This window comes from Trichechus manatus, unplaced genomic scaffold (assembly GCF_000243295.1).
Source record: "Trichechus manatus latirostris isolate Lorelei unplaced genomic scaffold, TriManLat1.0 scaffold00040, whole genome shotgun sequence".
In the NCBI taxonomy this organism is placed as follows: Eukaryota; Metazoa; Chordata; class Mammalia; order Sirenia; family Trichechidae; genus Trichechus; species Trichechus manatus.
The window spans coordinates 18,408,635-18,430,155 of NW_004443976.1; the positions used below are offsets into that span (position 1 = coordinate 18,408,635).

The 21,521-nt window shown below is 47.7% G+C and overlaps 1 protein-coding gene across 1 annotated transcript in view; it reads right to left on the reverse strand.

Moving 5' to 3' along the window:
• RPH3AL (rabphilin 3A like (without C2 domains)) overlaps positions 1 to 21,521 on the reverse strand; it is a 133,076-nt gene that overhangs the window by 34,279 nt on the left and 77,276 nt on the right. The gene's annotated exons all lie outside the window — the stretch shown is intronic.

The window sequence follows — 21,521 nt, forward strand, 5'->3', positions numbered from 1 at the left end:
TGCTTTCCAGGATGCCTCCAGTCTTAGTCAGACCATTAAGTCTCGTCTTCTTACTAGAATTCGAGTTCTACATCCCATCGTTCCACTGCTCCATCAGGCACCCTGTTGTGTTTCCTGTCAGGACGTTCACTGGTGGTAGCCGGGCACCATCTAGTTCTTCTAGTCTCAGGCTGATGAAGTCTCTGGTTTATGTGGCCCATTCTGTTGGGTTCTAACGGGTCGGCCTGTGAGGAGGCTCTCCCTCCATCCAGCAGCCTCACTGCACCTCTCTCACTGGCCTGAGGCCTCCTGGGGCACACAGAGTGGACCAACTCACCCTCACTGAATACCCAGTCATCCCACCCACCACCCAGCCACCAACTCGTTCTGGCTCCCCCAAGTGTGGTGTCCAGGCCCCGGCTTCCTTTCTGGAGAATAATATTCCTGGATCCCACAGATGTCCCTAAGCCCCTCCCACCCAGCCACCCCCTCTTGCTGGGGTCATGTTTGTCACTACCCCTCAGGGGTGGGCCTCAGGAGTGCCACAAAGCTCCACGCTTGGTCTGGCCACCTCCAGGGCACAGCCACTGGCCTCCCCTTCCTCTTTTGGGCCTCAATCCTGTCCTCCTTAAATCCGGGACATCCCTGGAGCCCCTCTTGACCCCACACAGTCCCACCAGGGACTCTCAGGTCTAGTGGGGTCAGACAACGCTTGCCAGGCCCCGGGCAGGTCCAAAGTATCTCTTCATCCCTTCGCCTTGGAAATGATGCAGGGCTGGGGGAAGCTGGTGAGATGGGCATCCCTGAAGGCAAGTACCCAGGAAGCCAGGGATGTCCACCCTCACCCTGGACAGGACTGACAGGACAAGAGATGCTCCAGTCTGGGCGCATAGCCCCTTGGGCTCTGTGGGAGCCCTTCTATGTCTGATCGCCCCCACATGGCTGCCCAGGCTCCCCCTCTCCCTGTACTCTTCCATGGGTATAAGGCAGAATCAATAGCTGCTTCCTTATGTACTCGCTGTGTGGCTTTGGGTGAGTTCCTTAACCTCTCTAAGTTTCCTCATCGGTGAAACGTGATAATAAAGCTTGCACAACAGGGCTGCCAAGAACGTTGAAAAGTGTGTAGCACAGCGCACGTCACCCAGTAGGTGCTCAGTAGATGCCAGTTTGCTTCCCTCCTGCCTTTCCCTTTCCTCAGGCTGGGCCATTCTGCGGTACTGGAAAGCTCTTTCTGAGAGACTCTTGGGCTGAGGCAATCTCTGTAGCTGGCAGAGGACTCGAATCTCAGGGAAAGCCACAGATTAGAATTCAGAGAAGCAGCTAAGATAAGGTCCCTGAACCCTTACTGCCTCCTTAAAAAAACACCGAGGGCTCTAATCTCTTTTCCAATAAAGGAAATACATTAAGCGTATTTAGTCAGGAGGAGAGGGGGTGTGTGGAGGAATGACAGGCCCTTTTCAGAGAAGAGCAAGCCATGGTAGTTCAGAGCAGACATCCTGGTTGGATCCTGGGTCTGTCACCCAGCTGCTGTGTGATTTGGACATACCAACTCCTTGAGCCTCAGTTTCCTCACCAGTAAGTAGGACGCAAGAATGAACGTCAGACCCACAGTGCCCAGTGCTGGACATGGGGCAGCCACTCAACAAACCAGGGGCTGCGATCATCAGTGTCATCCTCCTCCATCCGACAGACGTGTGCAGCTTTAGAACCAGTGGACTCCAAGGGAAGAGTTTAAAACCAGAAGGCCAGAGTGGGCCCTGGTTCTCCAGGGCAGTGTTTCCCAATCCCGATGCTTCCTCTGTGTCACATTCAGTTCTAGGGGTGTTAATAGGGGCCAGGCCAACAAAACAAAGTATTCCATGATCACGCGTGCTTGGGAAGCACTAGGTGAAACCAAGCTCCGTAATCCAGGACTTCTCAGAAACGTTAATACGCTGATGTGCACAGTGCTCTCCACCAGGGCACCAGGACATACAGTGCTTCCCACGCGGAACCTGCCTGGAAGGTTTTCCTAGGGAAACTCAGCCCTAGGTAATGGGTTTGCATAAACTCAGCATTTAACTGTGCGGCCCTTTCTGTTCATGCATTGGGTGATGTGTGCTTATTTCTCTAAGTAGACAGTAGTTGCCTCTTTATGCTCCAGAGTGACAAGCACAGGACCACTGGGTCCTGACCATGCATCTGGCATGAATCACTCACTCCTACCTCCCAGCAACCCTGTGTGGAAAAGCCTGCTTTCGTGTGGTTCTTGAACAACATGGAACCCCTCTGGTGCGACAAATGTTTCATGAAACCTCCGTTGGAAAATCCTTTCTGGTCCTCTCATAGCCATGGTACAATACACTGTTACTTATTTATTTGAGTAGGTAATGCCTGCACATGCTCTAAAATTCACAAAGTACAAAAGTGCAAAGTCCCCCCACCCCCCATTCCCAGAGTCATCCGATGGGAACAGCTCTTTAAGGAAGCTCTATTTATTATCCCCACTTTCCAGATGGGAAAACTGAGGCTCCAACAAGTTAAGCAACTTGCCCAAAGCCAGCGCACCATTCTATTGGCCTCTCCTCTACACTGGAGACCCCAGAGTCTCACCCCAACAGTTTACAAATGCCAAGGAGATGCTTACTGAATTGCAGCTGAGCAATTAGTAAATCCTCAGCGGGTCAGACGTCATCCTGTACCTTTATGGGGGAGGAAAATGCTGGACGGGGAGAAGAAGTAAACACAGCAGCCGCCGCCGCTGCCATCCTGTCCCTGGAGAGCTGTGGTGTGGCTCGTGAGAATAAGGTCCAAATCCGAAGGGCCACAGCAAGCCAACTGGGGATGCAGGGAAATGGCGAGGGACTCCCTCGGCCCCCCATTGCTAAGTGAAGGCCTGAGTGTCCATCCCTGCTGACTTTGCTTGTCCTCCCCTGTGCACACCAGACCCCTGCTCCCACACGAGCTGAGCCTTGGGGACCACATGAAGCAAACATCTGAGAGCCAACTGTGAACAGTGGGGCACACAGAGGCTTGTGACCTGCATCAAACACCTCCCTCATCCTGCCACATTAACTGCATTTTTTTTTTTTCTGAGACGAGAAATACATACATGTTGTTGTTAGCTGCCATTAAGTCGGCCCCCAACTCATGGTGACCCCGTGCACAATGGAACAAAACGCTGCCTGGTCCTGCACTATCCCCATTATCGCTTGCGGAATGGACCCTTGTGATCCACAGGGTTTTCACTGGCTGATTTCTGGGACATAGATCACCAGGCCTTTCTTCCTAGCCTGTCTTAATCTGGAAGCTCTGTTGAAATCTGTTCAGCAACATAGCAACTCGTAAGGACAGGCAGTGGCTGCACATGAGGTGTAGTGGCTGGAATTGAACCCGGGTGTCCCACATGAAAGGCAAGAATTCTACCACTGAACCACCATAGCATACAAAATTAGGAAGATAACAAAAAAGTAAAACTGAGAAGCTATAGGTCACACATATGTTCCCACCTGGAGAACTTTGCTTAAACCCCTGTGGTGTGAATTTTCTCACACCCTTTCCTGGGCATATACATACTTTGTGTTGTTCTTTTAGAAGAGTATCATGTAGACGCAACCTGTTCCCCTCCCCCCACCCCCACTTAACTATGTATCATAGCGCTTGTTCCATGTTAATAAGTAATGGTCTCCATCATCATTTTTTCATGGTTCCATAGTCTGGATTTATTAAACTTAATTAAACCAGTCCCCCACTGATGGACATTTAAATTGTTTCCAATTTTTCACTCATACGAGCAGGGCTGCAACCATCATCTTTGAACATACATCATTAGACAGTTTTTGGTTTATTTCCTTAGGAAATATTCCGTGGAGTGGAATTGCCAGATCAAAGGATATATATATATACTTTTTAGGTAATGACATGTACCGTACACACACAGGATAAAGGTCGCATGTGCTCACGCTCCCGTGTGACAGGCAGCATATTCACGGCCACCAACCAGCTGCCGTCGACTGGAGCTGATTCTGACTCATGGCGACCCCATGTGTGTCAGAGTAGATCTGTGCTCCATAGAGTTTTCAATGGCTGATTTTCTGGAAGCAGATCACCAGGTCTTTCTTCTGAGGCACCTCTGAGTAGACTCAAACTGCCAAGCTTTTGGTTAGTGTTAACCATTTGTACCATGCAGGGATTCCATGGGGCCCTGGTGGCCCAGTGGTTAAGAGCTCGGCTGCTATCCAAAAGGTCAGCTGTTCGAATCCACCAGCCCCTCTCTGGGAACCCTATGGGGCAATTTTACTCTGTCCTATAGGGTTGCTATGAGTTGGAATCGACTCGACGGCAATGGGTTTGGTTTTTTTGGGGGGGAGGGTTTAAAACCAAAAAACCCATTGCCATCAAGTCTATTCTAACCCATAGAGACCCTAGAGGATAGAGCAGAACTGCCCCATAGGGTTTCCAAGGAGGGGCTGGTGGATTTGAACTGCCAACATTTTGGTTAACAGCCGTATCACTTAACCACTGCACCACCAGGGCTTTCCATATTCAGGGCCAAACTCATTGCCGTTTAGTCGAATCCAACTCATAGCGACCCTATAGGACAGAGTAAGACTGCTCCATAGGGTTTCCAAGTCTGTAATCTTTACAGAAGCAGACTGCCACATCTTTCTCCTGTGGAGCGGCTGGTAGGTTTGAACCACTGATTTTATAGTTAGCAGCCTAGTGCTTTAACCACTGAGCCACCAGGGCTCCTTAAATGTAGGGCAGGGATCCCGTACTATGCTTCCTGGTGGAATCTGGGCTCTAGTCTGTGGACCTTGCTTGGGAGCAGTTCCCGTGGGTTGGTGGGTGTGGGGGAGAGGGATTTGCTAGGTCTTGAGGTCACCAGAGCTAGGCACCACAGGAGGGACAACAGAGTCCCGTTACCACCCTAGGGTACGCCTTTGGGGGTAGGAGAGCATCCCCCCACTTCATGCCCACCCAGCCAGCACCCGGTCTAGAGGGGAGTGGACAGGACAACTTTGAGGATGACTCAGCAAGGTGGCCAACACGTCGCTGTTGCACGGCTTTCCGTGGGAGAGACTAAGAGACACTGGATCCTGCAGTGCCCAGCACAGAGTTGGTGCTCAGTGGAGGCCCATCTTGCAGGTTCCTGTGCTTCTCGTTTGTAGCACCATACCCCAGTTCCCACATATGAGTGTGCACGGTCGCTTCATTTTCATCTGTCTCCCCTACTGGGTTTACCATCCAATAGGAAGTCACGGCTGCTGTTCTCAGCACTCATCTTCAAGCTCCTAGGAGTGTCTGGCACATAGTAGGTACTCAATAGACACTGGCCGAATGATTGACTTGGCAGCCCTGGGTAGTTTACCGGAATGCGTCCCCACCTGCAGAGTCTGCTGCCTTCCTGGGAAATGGCCTGGGGGTTTCATCCAAGTTCTTCTAATTAATCAAATGGGTGTCTATTTCAGATTAAAAGGATACAGAGGAAGTGCCTAGCAGGGAGGCTGTGGACCCTGGGAAGAAGGGGGCTGCATGCTCGCAGCCTCGGCCCTGCCTCCTGGGCACATCTCAGCCACAGGGGCCCCTTGTCTCAGCCTCATTTCCTGCTGCAACAATCCATTTCCAGTCCCATCTTCCTCTTAAAAAAAAACACGGATCCGTAAAGTGCTCTTGATAAAAGCACAGGATCCAAACAAAGTATTAGGTTGAATTACATGAAACTGCTGATACTCGACCATTTTTGACCTACAAAAATAAAAAGGAACAAGTCGATCTCATAGGCTTTGCCCCGATGTTTATGTTCAGCAGGTCATTACCCACCAGGTCTGCTGGGCCCGGGGTTCCGCAGGCAGGTCTGGGGCAGACCTGGCGACTCAGTCACTCCCTGGGAACCGACTGTGCCCAGGTCTCTGGTCTGTTGGCTTTTTCTCCGGTGCTGGCACCTTAGTCCAGGTAGAAGGGTGTGATGTGGCTGTGGGGGGTGAACAAGCTGTGTGGGTAGCAGCTCTGCCCAGGCTCACAGTGGCCGCCCAGAACAACTGGTGATCCTGGACCAGTGGGCGAGGAGCAGCTGCTCCTATGTCCCTACATCTGGAAGACCAGAGCAAACATGTGCATCACCCAGTATGGGACGTGCACCCATGCAGAGGTGGAGAAAACACCCGTCAATATTTTGGAAAATGCCTTCCACACTGGACAGCGAGGCTGGTGAGGCGAGAGGAATGAGGCATCCCAGCTGGGTCAGGTTCTGAGCAGTACCCCTGCCAACGCATGAACACCTGAAGCCATTCCTGCTGCCCGCCCCACCCCGTAATAAAGCTCCCCCAGCAGCTTCTATCACGTGACTTCTGCCCTGCACACACAGGCACACCACCCACTGCCGGACATCAACATCTGGCCCCCTCCCCAAGAACAGAGGCAGGAGAAGCCCTCGTGGAATCAATCCCCACCCCACTGCAATGTAGGCCGGCAGATTGCAGAGCACTGACTTTCTGGAGAGCCCAGTGGTTCTGCAAAGCCACACTCTCCTCCACATGTGTGCCTTGCTGTGATAAGGCCAGCAAAGCAGCCAGCCCTGAAAATGCCACTTAATGAGAAAAGCCCCGCACGGCCGCCATGGCACACGCAGGGGGTGGCCAGCGGCATCCAATCCTCCCTGGTACCAGGCTTTGTGCTCTGCTTTGAGGTTTTCATTAGGATTTCAGCTCACGGCCAACCTCGCTGCAGATACAGATTGATATTAGCCAAGCTGTTCCCAGGGAACTTTAATTACTGTGATAACACGCGCTAGTCATTGGCATTTCCTAAATGGCAGTGGCTGGAGAAGGTGGTGATTGCTGGGGCACTGCTGAAAAGAACGGGAGGCCTAGGGGAAGGGGAGACTAACGGCAAAGGCTCCTGTCCCTGTCCGTTGCTCCTCATTGCTGTGCTTACTGCCTCTCCTTGCCTCCCATGCAACTCAGCTCCAGAGCCCCAGCGTGTCCCCGACATGAACTCACAGACATGTCTTCATTGGCTCAGCTGTCCATGTTCTCCACCCACTTACCCCATGGGTCAGAACAGGGTTGTCATCTGTGGCCTTTGCATATGCTGCTCCTTCCACCCTGCTTCGGTGCCCCCATCATGGGCCACACTTCCCTGGACAGCCTTCCATATGACTATGCAGAGCCACAGCCCCTCAGCTGTGCCCCAGAGGCCATGTGGGCACCGCTGGTACAGCACCCTTATCCACACTGGGCTCTGACTCATTCATCTTCCCGACCAGGGGTGAGCTCTTCAAGGAGGAACTGTGCCTGAGCCACCCTAGTAAGCCCAGGACTGAGTGAGGAGCAGGCACACGGCAAGAATGTTGTTGACTGACTGATTGACTGAGCAAACAAAGAAGACAAAGCAAAGGAAGTATCCCCAGGAGACAGACGTGTGACCTTGTCTTCAGGGACACCATGTTCTGTCTAACAAGCTCAGGCTGACCCAGCCTTGAGAAGCCAAGTGTAATGGCCTAGGACAGAGCAGTCCTCTCACTGATGCTTTGTCCTTCTACAAAGGGCTCTTGAAGGGTCAACTCACCCAGGCAGAGGAGAGAAAGCACCACACCCATCTCTTATCTGAGTGTGCACACACACAGAATGCTGGCCTCCCAACACGGCCAACAAGACCCCTTCCTCTCTCCCCAGATTCATCTCTTACCTCCCACCCGCCACCCACATACATGCTCTGGGCCAGACAAACCAAACCTCTCTTGCCTCCAGGCCTTTGTACATGCTGTTCCTTCTCCCTTCCCTGGGCTAACTCCTACCCAGCCTTTAGGAAATCACTTTTATCAAAAGCTTGCATAGAAACTTGCATGCCTCCCGCTGCAACATGCACACACTGTGTTATGAATGCCTATTTAGGCGCCTGTTTCCTGCACTAGATTGAAAGCTCCACAGTATAAAGGCCACCCAGGACACCCAGCACCTGCTAGTAGATAATTGTTGTTGCTGTTAGCTGCTGTTGAGTCGGCCCCTGACTCACAGCGACCCCACGCACAATGGAACAAATTGCTGCCTGGTCCTGGGCCATCCCCATGGCTATGGATTGGACCGCTGTGATCTGTAGGGTTTTCATCGGCTGATTTTCAGAAGTAGATCTCCAGGCCTTTCTTCCTAGTCTGTCTTAGTCTGGAAGCTCCACTGAAACCTGTTTGGCATCACGCAAGCCTTCGCTGACAGACGAGCAGTGGCTGTGCGTGAGGTGCACTGGCTGGGAATCAAACCCAGATCTCCTGCATAGAAGGCGAGAATTATAACACTGCACCAACCAGTGTCCCCCGTAGATACCTAATAAATATCTGTCAGCTGACGGCTGAACAAATATCCAAATTTTAAGTCTTTGAGTAACTCAGGTTACCAAGTTAAGAGTCTCACGCACTCTTAGAGAGACAATCTACCTAGGAGGTTGCAGTAGATTAAACATGGCCCCAAACTATTTGCCCCTCCTGCTATCAAGAGGTAGAGTCTATTTCTCCACCGCATGAATCTAGTCTAGTCTTGTGACTTGCTTTGACCAATAGAATCTATTTAAATTTATCGAGCACTTCGTATGTGCCAGCCACTGTTCTAAGAGTTTTACATACTACTGCATTTAATTCTCACAACACTCCTACAAGGTAGGCCCTATTATTGTTTCTATTTTACAGATGAGGAAATCAGGCACAGAGAGAAGCAACACAAAAACAAAGAGGAAGGGGAGGAGCGGAACAAAAATGGGAATCCAGGCCACCTGACTCCGGAGCCTGCCCTCTTAACCACTACAGTATGTTGCCTTCTTGTAAAATAATATATACCTTTACTAAATTAAATGCTATTCATTGATTTTCAACTCTGAGAATTAACCTAGACAAAAAGCATGGAAGAACTATAGCTAAGAACCATAATCTAAATGTATAACTCTGACAATCTGTCAGTAAAGGTACAGCTGAGAAAAGGTGGGAGGTGAGAGTGGGAAAGAGAAGAATAGGGGCATCCATACCCATAACTCACATAGAGGGAGTTGAGGTGTTAATGCCAAAGCTGATGGAAGAAGAAAGAGGGGCTATCTTAGTCATCTAGCCCTGCTATAACAGAAATACCACAAGTGGATGGCTTTAGCAAACAGAAATTTATTCTCTCACAGTTTAGGAGGCTAGAAGTCCGAATTCAGAGCACCAGCTCTAGGGGAAGGCCTTCTCTGTCAGTTCTGGGGGAAAGTCCTTGTCTCCTATCAACATCTATGGGCCCAGTGTTCCTTAGAAATCTCCATGTGTCTTGGCATCAATCTTCCCTTTGGTCTAGGAGCTTCTCAGTGCAGGGACCCCGGGTCTAAACGATGTGCTCTGCTCCTGGCTCTTCTTTCTTGGTGGTAATGAGGTCCCCTCTCCTCTCTGCTCGCTTCTCTCTTTTATATCTCAAAAGAGATGGACTCAGGATACAACCTAATCCTGTAGATTGTGTGCTGCCTCATTAATATAACTGCCTCTAATCCTTAACATCATAAAGGTTAGGATTTCCACACAGAGGATAATTACATCAGATCACAAAATGGAGGACAACCACAAAATACTGGGAATCACGGCCTAGCCAAGTTGACACACATTTTTGGGGGACACAATTCAATCCCTAACAGGGGTATATTATGTAAAGTCACAAATTTGACTATTGAAAGAATTAAAAATAATAACGGAACTATCAAAAATTATCAGGGGAAAGGTAAAGCGGAGTAGTCCAACTGAGTCAGTGCCTCACTTTTCATAGCATGGAATCAATAGACAGTATCTAAAGTTGATAAAAGGAGTCCCTGGGTGGTGAAACAGTTAATGCGCTCAGCTGCTAACCAAAAGATTGGTGGTTCAAGTCCACACAGAGAGGCCTCAAAAGATAGGCCTGGTGATCTACTTCCCAAAAATCAGCCATTGAAAACCCTATGGAGCACAGTTCTACTCCTTTACATTGGATCAGGAATGTGACCTGGGTAAGCGTGGTGTTACAATCCCACATTAATCCTCTTTAACATAAAATTACAATCACAAAATGGAGGACAATCACACAATACCAGGAATCATGGCCTAGCCAAACTGATACACACATTTTTTGGGGGACATAATCCAATCCATGACAGTCTTCCTTATTCATTGTCCAGCTTTCTCATGCATATGAGGTGATTGAAAATACCATGGCTTGGGTCAGACACCTTAGTCCTCAAAGTGACATCTTTGCTTTTTTACACTTTAAAGAGGTCTTTTGCAGCAGATTTGCCCAATGCAATACGTCGTTTGATTTCCTGACTGCTGCTTCCATGGGTGTTGATTGTGGATCCAAGTAAAATGAAATCCTTGACAACTTCAACATTTTCTTTGTTTATCATGATGTTACTTATTAGCCCAGTTGTGAGAATTTTTGTTTTCTTTATGTTGAGGTGTAATCCATACTGAAGGTTGTAGTCTTTGATCTTTGTCAGCTTTATCTTCATGGCTGAGTAATATTCCATCAGCTGCAGGCTCTTCACCACTTATTAGTTCATGCAGTGGTTACTGCCAATCCTTTCTTGATTTATCAACTTTGAAACCAGTTGCTGTCAAGTTGATTCTGACCCATGGTGACCCCATGTATGTTGGAACAAACTCAATGGCATCTAATAAAATATAACGAAGAGAAATGAACTTCTGATACATGCTATGACATGGATGAACCTTGAAAAATTATGTTGAGTAAAATAAGTCAGAAATACCAAGTACAAATACTGTATGATCCCACTTATATGAAATATCTAGAATGGAGAAATGTAGAGAAACCAAAGTTTATTAGTTGTCACCAGGGTCAGGAGGGAGGGGGAAAGGGGGAATAACTGCCTAGAGGACATGGAGTTTCTGTTAAGTGTGATGGAAAAATAATGGTGATGGTTGTACAATATGATGAACGTAATTAATGTCACTGAACTGTACATTTAAAAAATGTTGATGTTTTGTTTTATACATACACATATAATATGTGTATAGCTACATCTATACATATATATTTTACCACAATAAAAAAATGTAAAAAAAAAAAAGTCTGTGGCTAGCTGTGGTGAAATGAATTTATGCGGCCTTGTGCCTTGGTTCTTTGGAAAAACAGCTTGAGAGATCGCCACCGCCCTTCCCTCCTCCACCCCCAATTTCTGAGGAGTTATCTTTGCTCTAGTTTTCTACTGCAGAGGGTTTGTTCCTTTTATCCAGGTTGATGAACATTCTCTGAGTAAGCTGTAAACAACTTGGTTTGATACTTTTTGTCTGGTCCTGGGCTGCAGGCCGCCCTGTGATTGGTATGCACCTTGCAGGGATTGGTCAGTTTTTGAACCTGGTGGGAGCGCCATGCCTTGAAATTGATGAGGAGTGCACGTATATATGCAGCCAACCCTACGTAAGTTCCTCAGACAGAAAGAAGTGAGAAGAGAGAAGCAGCAGAGAGAGAGAGAGGAGATAAGCAGCCTCCTAAAACAACTGTTAACGTGGGTCAAGGGTTGTAACACCGAAGATAGAGGGAGGCCCAGAAGGGCTCCAGTAGTACAGTCAGTGGCGACAGACAGCAGGGCCAAGAGGAGCCTCTCCTGAGGGGGCTGAGAGGAGGCCTGCACGGCCGAGAGGAGCTGAGAAAGCTGTCCTGTACTGAAGAAGGGAGATTTTGCCTACATGCTTCCTGATTCTGAACCCAAGTTGTAGCCTGTTGCTTCCATAATAAACCACTTAACTGTTAAGTATGGTCTGTGACATCTGCGTGGCCATTGCAACGGATTATTGAACCCAGAAGAGAAGCAGTGAGTGCCTGGGAGGGGCAGCTGGTGTCAGAATTGGTAAAAAAGTTAAAGGGTGGAGGTATATCTGACCTCTACCTCACAGGGATCAGCCTTGGGCTGATCTTCATTCGCATCATCCCCCCTGAAGTTAGACAGATTCTGATATTACTACTCCCACCATTTCACACTAGTGATGGGCTTGGGTGAGGGAGGAGCTGGGCAGACAGCTGCTGTTCTCCAGGATAATCTCTTTGGAATGATTCCATTTTTTTAAACCATATGCATTTATTACTTTGATTAAAATTAAAACATAACAGATTGGTAATTGGATGTTGACATTATTAAATCACTGGGCTGCATGGCAGGTTGGCATGTGGGGAGCTGGGACAATCTGTGGTGGGTGGATTGAATCTGGATGTGGCTTAAGGGAGAAAAGCTGGTGGCTCAGGAAAGAAGAACATAGTTACTGAAAATTTTTGTAGTGGAGCAAAATAGGAAAAGGCTAGGTCAAAGTTACGGTTAGTTTGAAAACGTCAGCATGAACTCTTAACACTGAAATTCCTGTTCCTGAAGAAAGCTAAGCTCCCTCTTGATGCAACTGTACCCATCTAACCTCCAGGAGTCAGAATTTGGCCATTGGGCACCCCTACAATTTCTCAAAGGAGCCCTGGTTGTGGAATGGTTAAGTACTTGGCTGCTAACCGAAAGGCTGGCAGTTCAAACCCACCAGTAGCTTTGTGGGAGAAAGACCTGGTGATCTGCTTCCATAAAGATGACAGCCTAATAAACCCTATGGGGCAATTCTACTCTGTCACATGGTGTCACTGTGAATCGAAATCGACATGATAGCAACTAACAACAACATAATTTCTGAAAGGGAACCAGAGCTTCATTGCTGAAAGGAAGACAGTGTGGACCTAGGATGGGAAAACAGGAAGGGTTCGGGACCTGGGCTGTTGGTGGGCAGCAGCTGCTGCTCTCTGAGATGGCTGGGTAGTACGGGATGCACCAGGAGCTGGCTTCTGCTGAGGTTTCCACCTTCTAGGGTGGCTGAGTGGTGACAAGCTGAACATGAAAACCATGATTACAGCCAAGGGCAACAAGCTAGATCTCTCCACGAGCCTTGAGCTCATGCTGATAGTGACCAGGGCATGTCAACACGAGGTGTGCTAAGGTAACATACACATTCATTTTCAGTCATGTTTTCTGCTGTCAAGGCTACATCTGTAGTTGAAACCAGATTGGGACCGTTCTATCCTAAAGTTCTGGTAAAAGCTGGGTTACCCTTTGCCCTACAAGCCTTCAGGCCAACTGACGAGGGTTGGGGATGCAGAATTTATACGGCATGTGATTATTCCACGATGGTTTTTGACTGCGTATGTTTGCATGTTGTATCCACCACCCATCTGTCGATTTTGTCATACTGTGGTGGCTTGTGTGTTGCTGTGATGCTGGACGCTATGCCACTGGCATTTGAAATACCAGCAGGGTCACCCATGGTAGACAAGTTTCAGTGCAGCTTCCAAACTAGGACTAGGAAGAAAGGCCTGGTGATCTGCTTCTGAAAATTAGGCTATGAAAACCCCATGTATCACTCAGAATATTATCCAATAATAGTGCTGGAAGATGAGCCCCTAGGTTGGAAGGCACTCAAAATAGACAGTGGCTGTAACAATGGACTCAAGCACACTACTGATCGCAAAGATGGTGCAGTACCAGAAAATGTTTTGTTCTGTTGTACATGGGGTCGCCATGCTCACAGCTGACTTGGAGCTACGGCTGCTAACCAAAAGTTCGGCAGTCTGAATCCACCAGGCGCTCCTTGGAAACTCTATGGGGCTGTTCTACTCTGTCCTATAGGGTCACTATGAGTCAGAATGGGTTTGGTTTTTTTTTTTATTTTTCCGTTTAACAACAACATGTTGGTAGAGTGTGCGGTGTGAGGGCTGCATGAGGTGGGTCACAGGCCTGTTTCACATGTCTGTAACCACACATAAGCAGCACATGGAAGGGCTTGGCATCTGCTGATCTAAATGTGCAGGACGGTACCTTCACCTGCTCTGTAACCTGGAAAAATGGCTGTGATTCTCATCCCGAAATGGATCCTGTCAGCAAAAGTAGAAAACAGAGATGCAACCATTCTCCCTAAAAATTACTCAAAGGTAGCGTCAGTTGATGTGTAGATGAATTAAAATAAAAAGCTCAAGAATGGGGGACTCACGTGACAAAACAGTATGTGTATTAATTGTTTAATGAGAAACTAATTTGCTCTGTAAACTTTCACCTAAAGCACAATTATAAAAAAAAAAATGGGGCAATCGTGATATCAGAGAAATGGCAATGATCAATGAAATAAACACAGATTCAAGCTAAGAAATTAATGTAAAATAGCTACAAAGTAATAAAAATGTGAAAAATTATGCTTAAAAAGTAGTTATAAAAGAATCAGGTAACAATAACAATTTGATAAAAAATTTCAGATTGTCTCGGTGAAAACAAAAAGTGGCTGGAAATAAAAGTGATAGGTTCCTCATTCTTTATGGTGAAAACCAGCTGCTTTCATGGCTATTCTGACTCATGATGACCCCATGTGTGTCAGAGTAAGAACTGTGCTCCCTAGGGTTTTCAATGGCTGATTTTTTGGAAGTAGATTGCCAGGACTTTCTTCCAAGGCATCTCTGGGTGGACTCGAACTTCCAACCTTTCTGTTAGCAGCCGAGCATGTTAAACAGTTTGTACCACCCAGGGACTCCTCTTTATGGTGAGAGGAAATTAATAGATATCATTTCTATTCTAATGTAAGCAACTAGAAAAATACTGGTTTCAATATTTTAAAACTATCTATCTATCTTCCTACCTACCTACCTATCTAAAACAACCAGCAGAATTAAACCTAGGAAAAAAGTTCGTCATAACTGAAATACTTGATCTTCTGACAGCCAGTTTTCTGTTTGTAATTTTTCCTTGTTGCTGCCTTTGTTTTCTTCTGGTGAGAATTAAGTTTAGAACAACAACCACCTTTCCTCATTGCTTGCTTCTTCCACCTCTGAAAGACGAAGTTTACAAACAACTTCTGAAGAGAGAGTTAGTAGATATTAATTCAAATAATATTTATTATGCACCTACTACATGTTAAAACATGGAGCATGTTCTTGCAGGTGGGTGGCCCAATGGCATAAACCCACAGACGGCTGAGGTCCATGGCTCTGTTTTTCTCGACTCCATGAGTGTGTCCACACTCTATCTTCAGTAGCTATAATATTCTGTGAGGGTTTCACTTACATCCACTCCTGGCACCTGGGATGACCCTCTGCATGCTGCGGACACGTCTGTAGTGTAAACCACAAGTAAGCAATCCAGAGCTCACAAAGTTTTGAGAAGAGCCAGGGGAGGCTTGTTCTCCCAGCTCCCCTCCTAGCCCAGGAGTCCACCATGTTGCGGCTCTCCACTCCTCCCTTCTAAGCATTAACTCGTAATTGACGTGTTAGCTGAGCAGTAAATGAGACCCCTCCCAGGAGTATTTGTATTTTAAAGGATAACACTTTATAACCTCACGTTCCTCTGTGTATTTGTGTGTGTGAATGTGTGTATGTGCATGAGTGTGTGTAGCGTGGGGTGTGTGTGTGTGTGTGTGATGAGCCTTCCACCATCCCTCTGCCCACCTGTTCTCAACCTTGGTTTTAAAAAAACAAAAATGAAAAAACAACCAGTTGCCCTCAATTCTGATGCTTGGTGACCCCATGTGTTGCAGAGAAGAACTGCCCTCCATAGGGTTTTCATGGCTGTGACCTTTTTGGAAGCAGATCGCCAGTCCTTTCTTCTGAGGCACCTCTGGGTGAGTTTGAACTGCCAACCTTTCAGTTAGTAGCCGAGTGCTTATCCGTTTGTGCCACTCAGAATCATCCTGCCTAGAAAGTCTCTTTCCTCTTAGGTGTTGCTGACCAATGGCCGGTTCCCCTTGTGATTCCCAAGCGCCCTGTACACCTCTGCGAGGCCCCTCACCTCACCAGGTGGCGGGCTGGAAACCTTGTCTTCACTCCCTTTGCTGCTTCTGTGTGGAGCTCCAGCGAGGGCAGAGCACCACCTGACCCTCTTCCCCAGGGGCAGGAAACTCGCCTTCGCCAGGGCTCCAGCAAGTTTCCTCTTCATTTCAAGTGGGGTTTTGAGCAACCAGGTCAGCCTGGGAGTCAGGCAATTGGCAGCACAGTGGAAAGGAAAAAAATGCAGTGAGAAAAAATATTCCGACGGTGCTATCTGTTTTCTTGACAGATAATTTAAACACCTTGGCTAGATGATTTCAGAACCAGAGGAAAAGCTTTGGCTTCCATTAACCCCTGGGGAGTGGTGCGTTCCTGCAAGGCTTCTGCACAATTACCACTGAGGCATGCTTGCCAGCTTCAGAGGGAGGTGGCACCCGTCAGCGGCTCTCGGTGACAGCTGGTTGTGTGCCCCTGGCTCAGGCCAGCCAACCTCCAACACTAGCTTCACCCCTCCTAGTAGCCCACTGGCGGGGTCTGTGCCCCGATGGGTGTCCCCTCAGCCCCTGAGTCGTCCATATTACCTGTGGCCTGGAAAGATTTCCATAAGCCACTGAGAACAGGGACCCCTGTCTTCTGTCTGGTCCCACATGCCATCCTCTTCCTCCCTCTGGAATGGGCTTACAAGTTCAACAAATCCAAGGGGGCCAGTCACTGTTACTATTCTTAATTACTTGCTTTGTCAACATTTTACACCTGTCTTCTCTTAATTTGCATGCAGCATGAGATTGCTTTGAGTCCTAAATATTTAGCCATCTTCCCTGTTCCAACAAGGGTTCAAGAGAGGGCAAACCTGTTTTGGTGATGTTTGGCTGCGAAGCCAAATTCTGTTCCCAGATGGAAGGGGCTGTACACAGAAAACGAATAGGGACTGGAGTCAGAAAATTGGACAGGCCAAGTACACCGAGCTGGGTCTTTTCAGAGGAGCTTCGTGATTTTGATTCAATTCCCAGAACAACAAATATGCCTCTGTTTAAATACAGCCTCAGAAACATATTCCGAAGCCAAAGTGAAACGCTTTCTGGGCTGACCCCTAATCGGGGGAGCGCGCGGGCAGATTTTAGATTCAGGGCTGCTTTCCTCAGTTACGTATTTGATTACTGCTTCATTTCCAATTGGTCTTGTTCCCTCCTGGGGAAATCCTGAGTCTAGGGTTCCACTGTCTTCTCTGCCTTCCTCATTTATCACTCTCTCGTCATTTTCAGCTCTTTGATTTTGCTTTTTTCTCTCTGGGTTCTGGAACACCTTAAAGGATTTTCTCTACATCACTGATTCGAACTTTTTCTTGGTTCTTGGTTTGATTTTCCTGATCTCCTCTGCTATCTTTTAGGTGTGTGCCTGTGAAATCTAGTATACATGCAAAACTAATGAAAACACAATACAGTTCAACGAATCATATTCGACTAACACCTGTGAACTCATCAAGAAATTAAATATGATCAGATCTCAGAAGTCCCCTGTAAGCCCTCTCTCCCTCCCTTCCAGAGGTAACCACCATCTGGAATTTGTCTTAAGCAATCCCTTGCTTTTCTTTCTATTAAAAAAAATCACCTATGCGTGTATTTCCACCACTACCCATCTGTCGGTTGGTCATACTGTAGTGGCTTGCGTGTTGCTGTGATGCTGGAAGCTATGCCACCGGCATTTCACACACCAGCAGGTTCACCCATGGTGGACAGATTTCAGTGGAGCTTCCAGACTAAGACAGGCTAGAAAGAAAGGCCTGGCAATCCACTTCCAAAAATTAGCCAGTGAAAACCTTATGGATCCCAACAGAACACTGTCCAACCTGCGTCTTCGGACATGTCATCAGGGAGGATCAATTGCTAGAGGAGAACATCATGTTTGGTGAAGCAGAGGGCCAAGGAGGGGGAGGGAGACCCTCAGTGAGATAGCCTGGCACAATAGCCACATCAATGGATTCCAACCTGCTGGCAATCATGAGGATGATGCAGGACCAGGCAATGCTTTGTTCTGTTGCACATAAGGTTGCCATGAGTCACAGTTGACTCAAAGACACCTATCTATGTATTTTTAAATATAATAAATATTTACTATTGCCTGTTTTTGAACATCGTATGTTTGAATCATTGTGTATTCTTTGGGGACTCTTTTTTTTTTTAATGCTTGTTTTGTGATTCATCCTTTGATGAGTTTAGCTGCAGTTCTTTTTTCACTGCTGTGTATTACTTCATAGTCACAATTTATCCACTCTACTGTGAAAGGACATTTGGGTTGTTTTCCAGTCTTTTGCTACTATGAAAAATGCTGCTACATGCATCCTTGGGCATGATTCCTGGAGGGCATGTGTGAAAGTTTCTCTAGGGTACTGCGGTGCAATTGATTACTTTGTGAGGACTTTCTAGCCATGGTCTTGTAACTCCCATCCGGGTGATTGGGCAGGACTGTATGATAGGATAATTGTAGCCCACCAAGGGTATTGGTCAGTTTTGCCTTAAAAGAGAGCCAGTTCCAGAGCACAGAGGAGAATCATAGCACCACCAAGGAAGAACAGCCAGGAGCCAGCATGTCTTTTGGACCTGGGATCCCTGCTCTGAGAAGCTCTGGGACCCAGGAGACAGACAGCAAGCTGTAACCTTGAAGACAATGAGAAGCGGTGGCAGGAGAGACCCGACAGCGGAGACCTGGCAGCAGGAGACGGCATGGTGGGCTCCTGCCCACAGACAGAAAGCTGAGTGCGTCTGAGCAGAGACTGGGGGCCAGGGAGAGGTGTGCCTGTGAGCACAGCTGGGAAGAGGCTGTCCTGATGGAAGAACTATATCCTTGAGTGTTCCTGAGCCTGAACTGTAACCTGTTACTTCCCTAGTAAACCCGATAATCACGAGTATTGTCTGTGAGTTCTGTGTGGCCATTGCAATGAATTACTGAAAGCAGCAGAAAAGAAAACAGTGCTGTGGGAGGGACGGTTGGTGTCAGAACTGGTAAAGATGGTGGAGAGAGAAGGCATGTCTGTCCGCCGGCTCACAGGAATCAGCCTTGGGCTGTTAGTCTTGGTTCTCCTTCCCCCTTGTGAAGTTAAAGGTCAGACACCACCTCCATGCTGTTTTTATGGGTATATACCTAGGAGCGGGGCTGCGAGGTTACGTGTCATACACAGGCAGTGACGCTTGTGAAGTCCCCATGTAGGGCCAGGCACAACATTGAGATGAACCAGCCGCACTCCTGCAGAAGAGGACTTTCTGCTTTAATTTGCAAATGGAGCATCAGCTGGCCCAAGACTGTGACACTGACTCTTTAGTTGATGAAGGGTTGGAAGCACCAGGCAGAAGTCAAGGGTCAAGGGGACACCGGGTCCTGGGACCCAAAGCCAGGTTCAGAGATGCAAGTAGTCGGAAAAAGTCAGGGCCAGGCTGGGCTTTCGTGGTGTGTACAGTAGTACAGTCTGGGATGTAACAACTTACAAAGTCAGGGCAAGGAGAAGAGAGACAGGGACTGGGGACCCAGGAGTCACACAGAGACTCAGGAATCAACACGCTACCTCCATTCCTTCAACCCGTGAGCCCATCCGGAGCAGGGTAGGTGTTATGGATTGAATTGTGTGCCTCCAAAATACATGTTAGAACTCTGACCCTATACCTGTGGATATAATCCATCTGGGAACAGGGTTTTGTTATGTTACTGAGGCCATATTAGACACAGGAAACCAAAGAAACCAAACCCGTTGCCGTCGAGTTGATTCCGACTCATAGCGACCCTATAAATAGATGTCATGTGGTGATCACCAAGGAACTGAGGAACGTGGGGGCTACGGAGCTAAGGATCTTCCCCAGAGCTGACAGAGACTTCCTCTATAGCCGTGCCCTGAATTTGGACTTCTAGCCTCCTAATCTGTTAGAAAATAAATTTCTGTTCTTTATAGCCACCCACTTGTGGTATTCCTGTTATAGCAGCGTTTGGGAACTAAGGCAGTAGGTCTGAGGGCTTATTAATGAAAGCAATGGCTGCTAGCTTGGTAGAAATTGGGAGGTGGTGGCTAGTCTAGTGGAAAGAGCCTGTCAGACAGCCCAGGTTCAAATCCCAGCTCTGTACATCCTGCCTGTACCATCTTGGATTTGTCACGTAAGGTCCTAGAGCTTCTGTTTCCTGAGCTGGAAAGCGGGGACATGAATGCCCAGTTCACAGAGCCCCGTGCCTGCACAGAAGAGGATCTCAACAAAAACTACTTCTCTTCTGCTTCTCTTTTTCATCAAAGGAATTTTCCGGCACCTCTGTATGACGTGTGTCTTGAGTTATTTCTTTAGGAGAGAGGATGGGTGTACTTTTTCAGGGCTGGGCACCACCTAGGTGCCTAATAAATACTTCCTGATGGATGGAGCCACAGTCTATCTCCTGGTCTGCATCTGCCAGGCAGCTGGCTAGGGGGAGGGGCACAACCATGCCAGCCAGTATCATTTGGCACCTGAAGAGTGGGCAGGAAAATCTGATTATCCAAATTTTTATTGAAATTAATATGAGAAAAAAGACCAAATTGAGATGTCCCCTCTAACTTTCCAACTGCCCTCCCTAGGGGCTTGCAGAGAAGGGGCCATACCAGGGAACACCAAACCACAGTCTCCCTCCCCACCCACATCCCAGCACGGTAGATCCCTTGCCCAGCTCACGTTTTCTTTTCTTCTCATTCAGCATCTAACATACCATGTTGTTGTTGTTAGGTGCCATCAAGTTGGTTCCGATTCATAGCGACCCTATGCACCACAGAACAAAACACTGCCTGGTCCTGCGCCATGCTCACAATCGTTGTTATGCCTGAGCCCACTGTTGCAGCCACTGTGTCATTCCATCTCATTAAGGGTCTTCCTCTTTTTCGCTGACCTTGTACTTTACCAAGCATGAGGTCCTTCTCCAGGGACTGATCCCTTCTGACAACATGTCCAAAGTATGTAAGACACAGTCTTGCCATCCTTCTTTCTAAGGAGCATACTGGTTGTACTTCTTCCAAGACAGATTTGTTCGTTCTTTTGGCAGTCCATGGAATATTCAATATTCTTTGCCAACGCCACAATTCAAAGGCGTCAGTTCTTCTTCTGTCTTCCTTATTCATTGTCCAGCTTTCTCATGCATATGATGCGATTGAAAATACTATGGCTTGGGTCAGGTGCACTTTAGTCTTCAAGGTGACTGTCTTTGCTTTTCAACACTTCAAAGAGGTCTTTTGCAGATTTGCCCGATGCAGTGCATCTTTGATTTCCTGACTGCTGCATACCATACCATTTGCTTATTTATTAGTTCACTTGTTTTATTGTTTGTTCTCTACCCTGCTGGAGCCCTGCTGGCGCAGTGGTTAAGGGCTCGGCTGCCAAATGAAAAGTCAGCCGTTCGAATCCATTAGCTGCTTCAAGGGAAAAAGATGTGGCAGCCTACTTCTGTAAAGATTTACTGCCTTGGAAACCCTACAGGGGGTCACTATGAGTTGGAATCGACTCAACGGCAGTAGGTCTCTACCCTGCTAAAAGGTAAGCGTAAGGCAGAGATATTTGACTGTTTTGTTCATTGCTGTTTTCCAAGGGCCTAACACAGTGCCTGGAGACCCCCGGGGTGGTGCACATGGTTTACGTGCTTGGCTACTGACAGAAAGGTTAGAAGTTCAAGTCCACCAGAGGCTCCTCGGAAGAAAGGCCCAGTGATCTACTTCTGAAAAGCCAGCCACTGGAAACCCCATAGAACACAGTTCTACTCTGACATACCGGGTTGCCATGAGTTGGAGTCAACTCGATG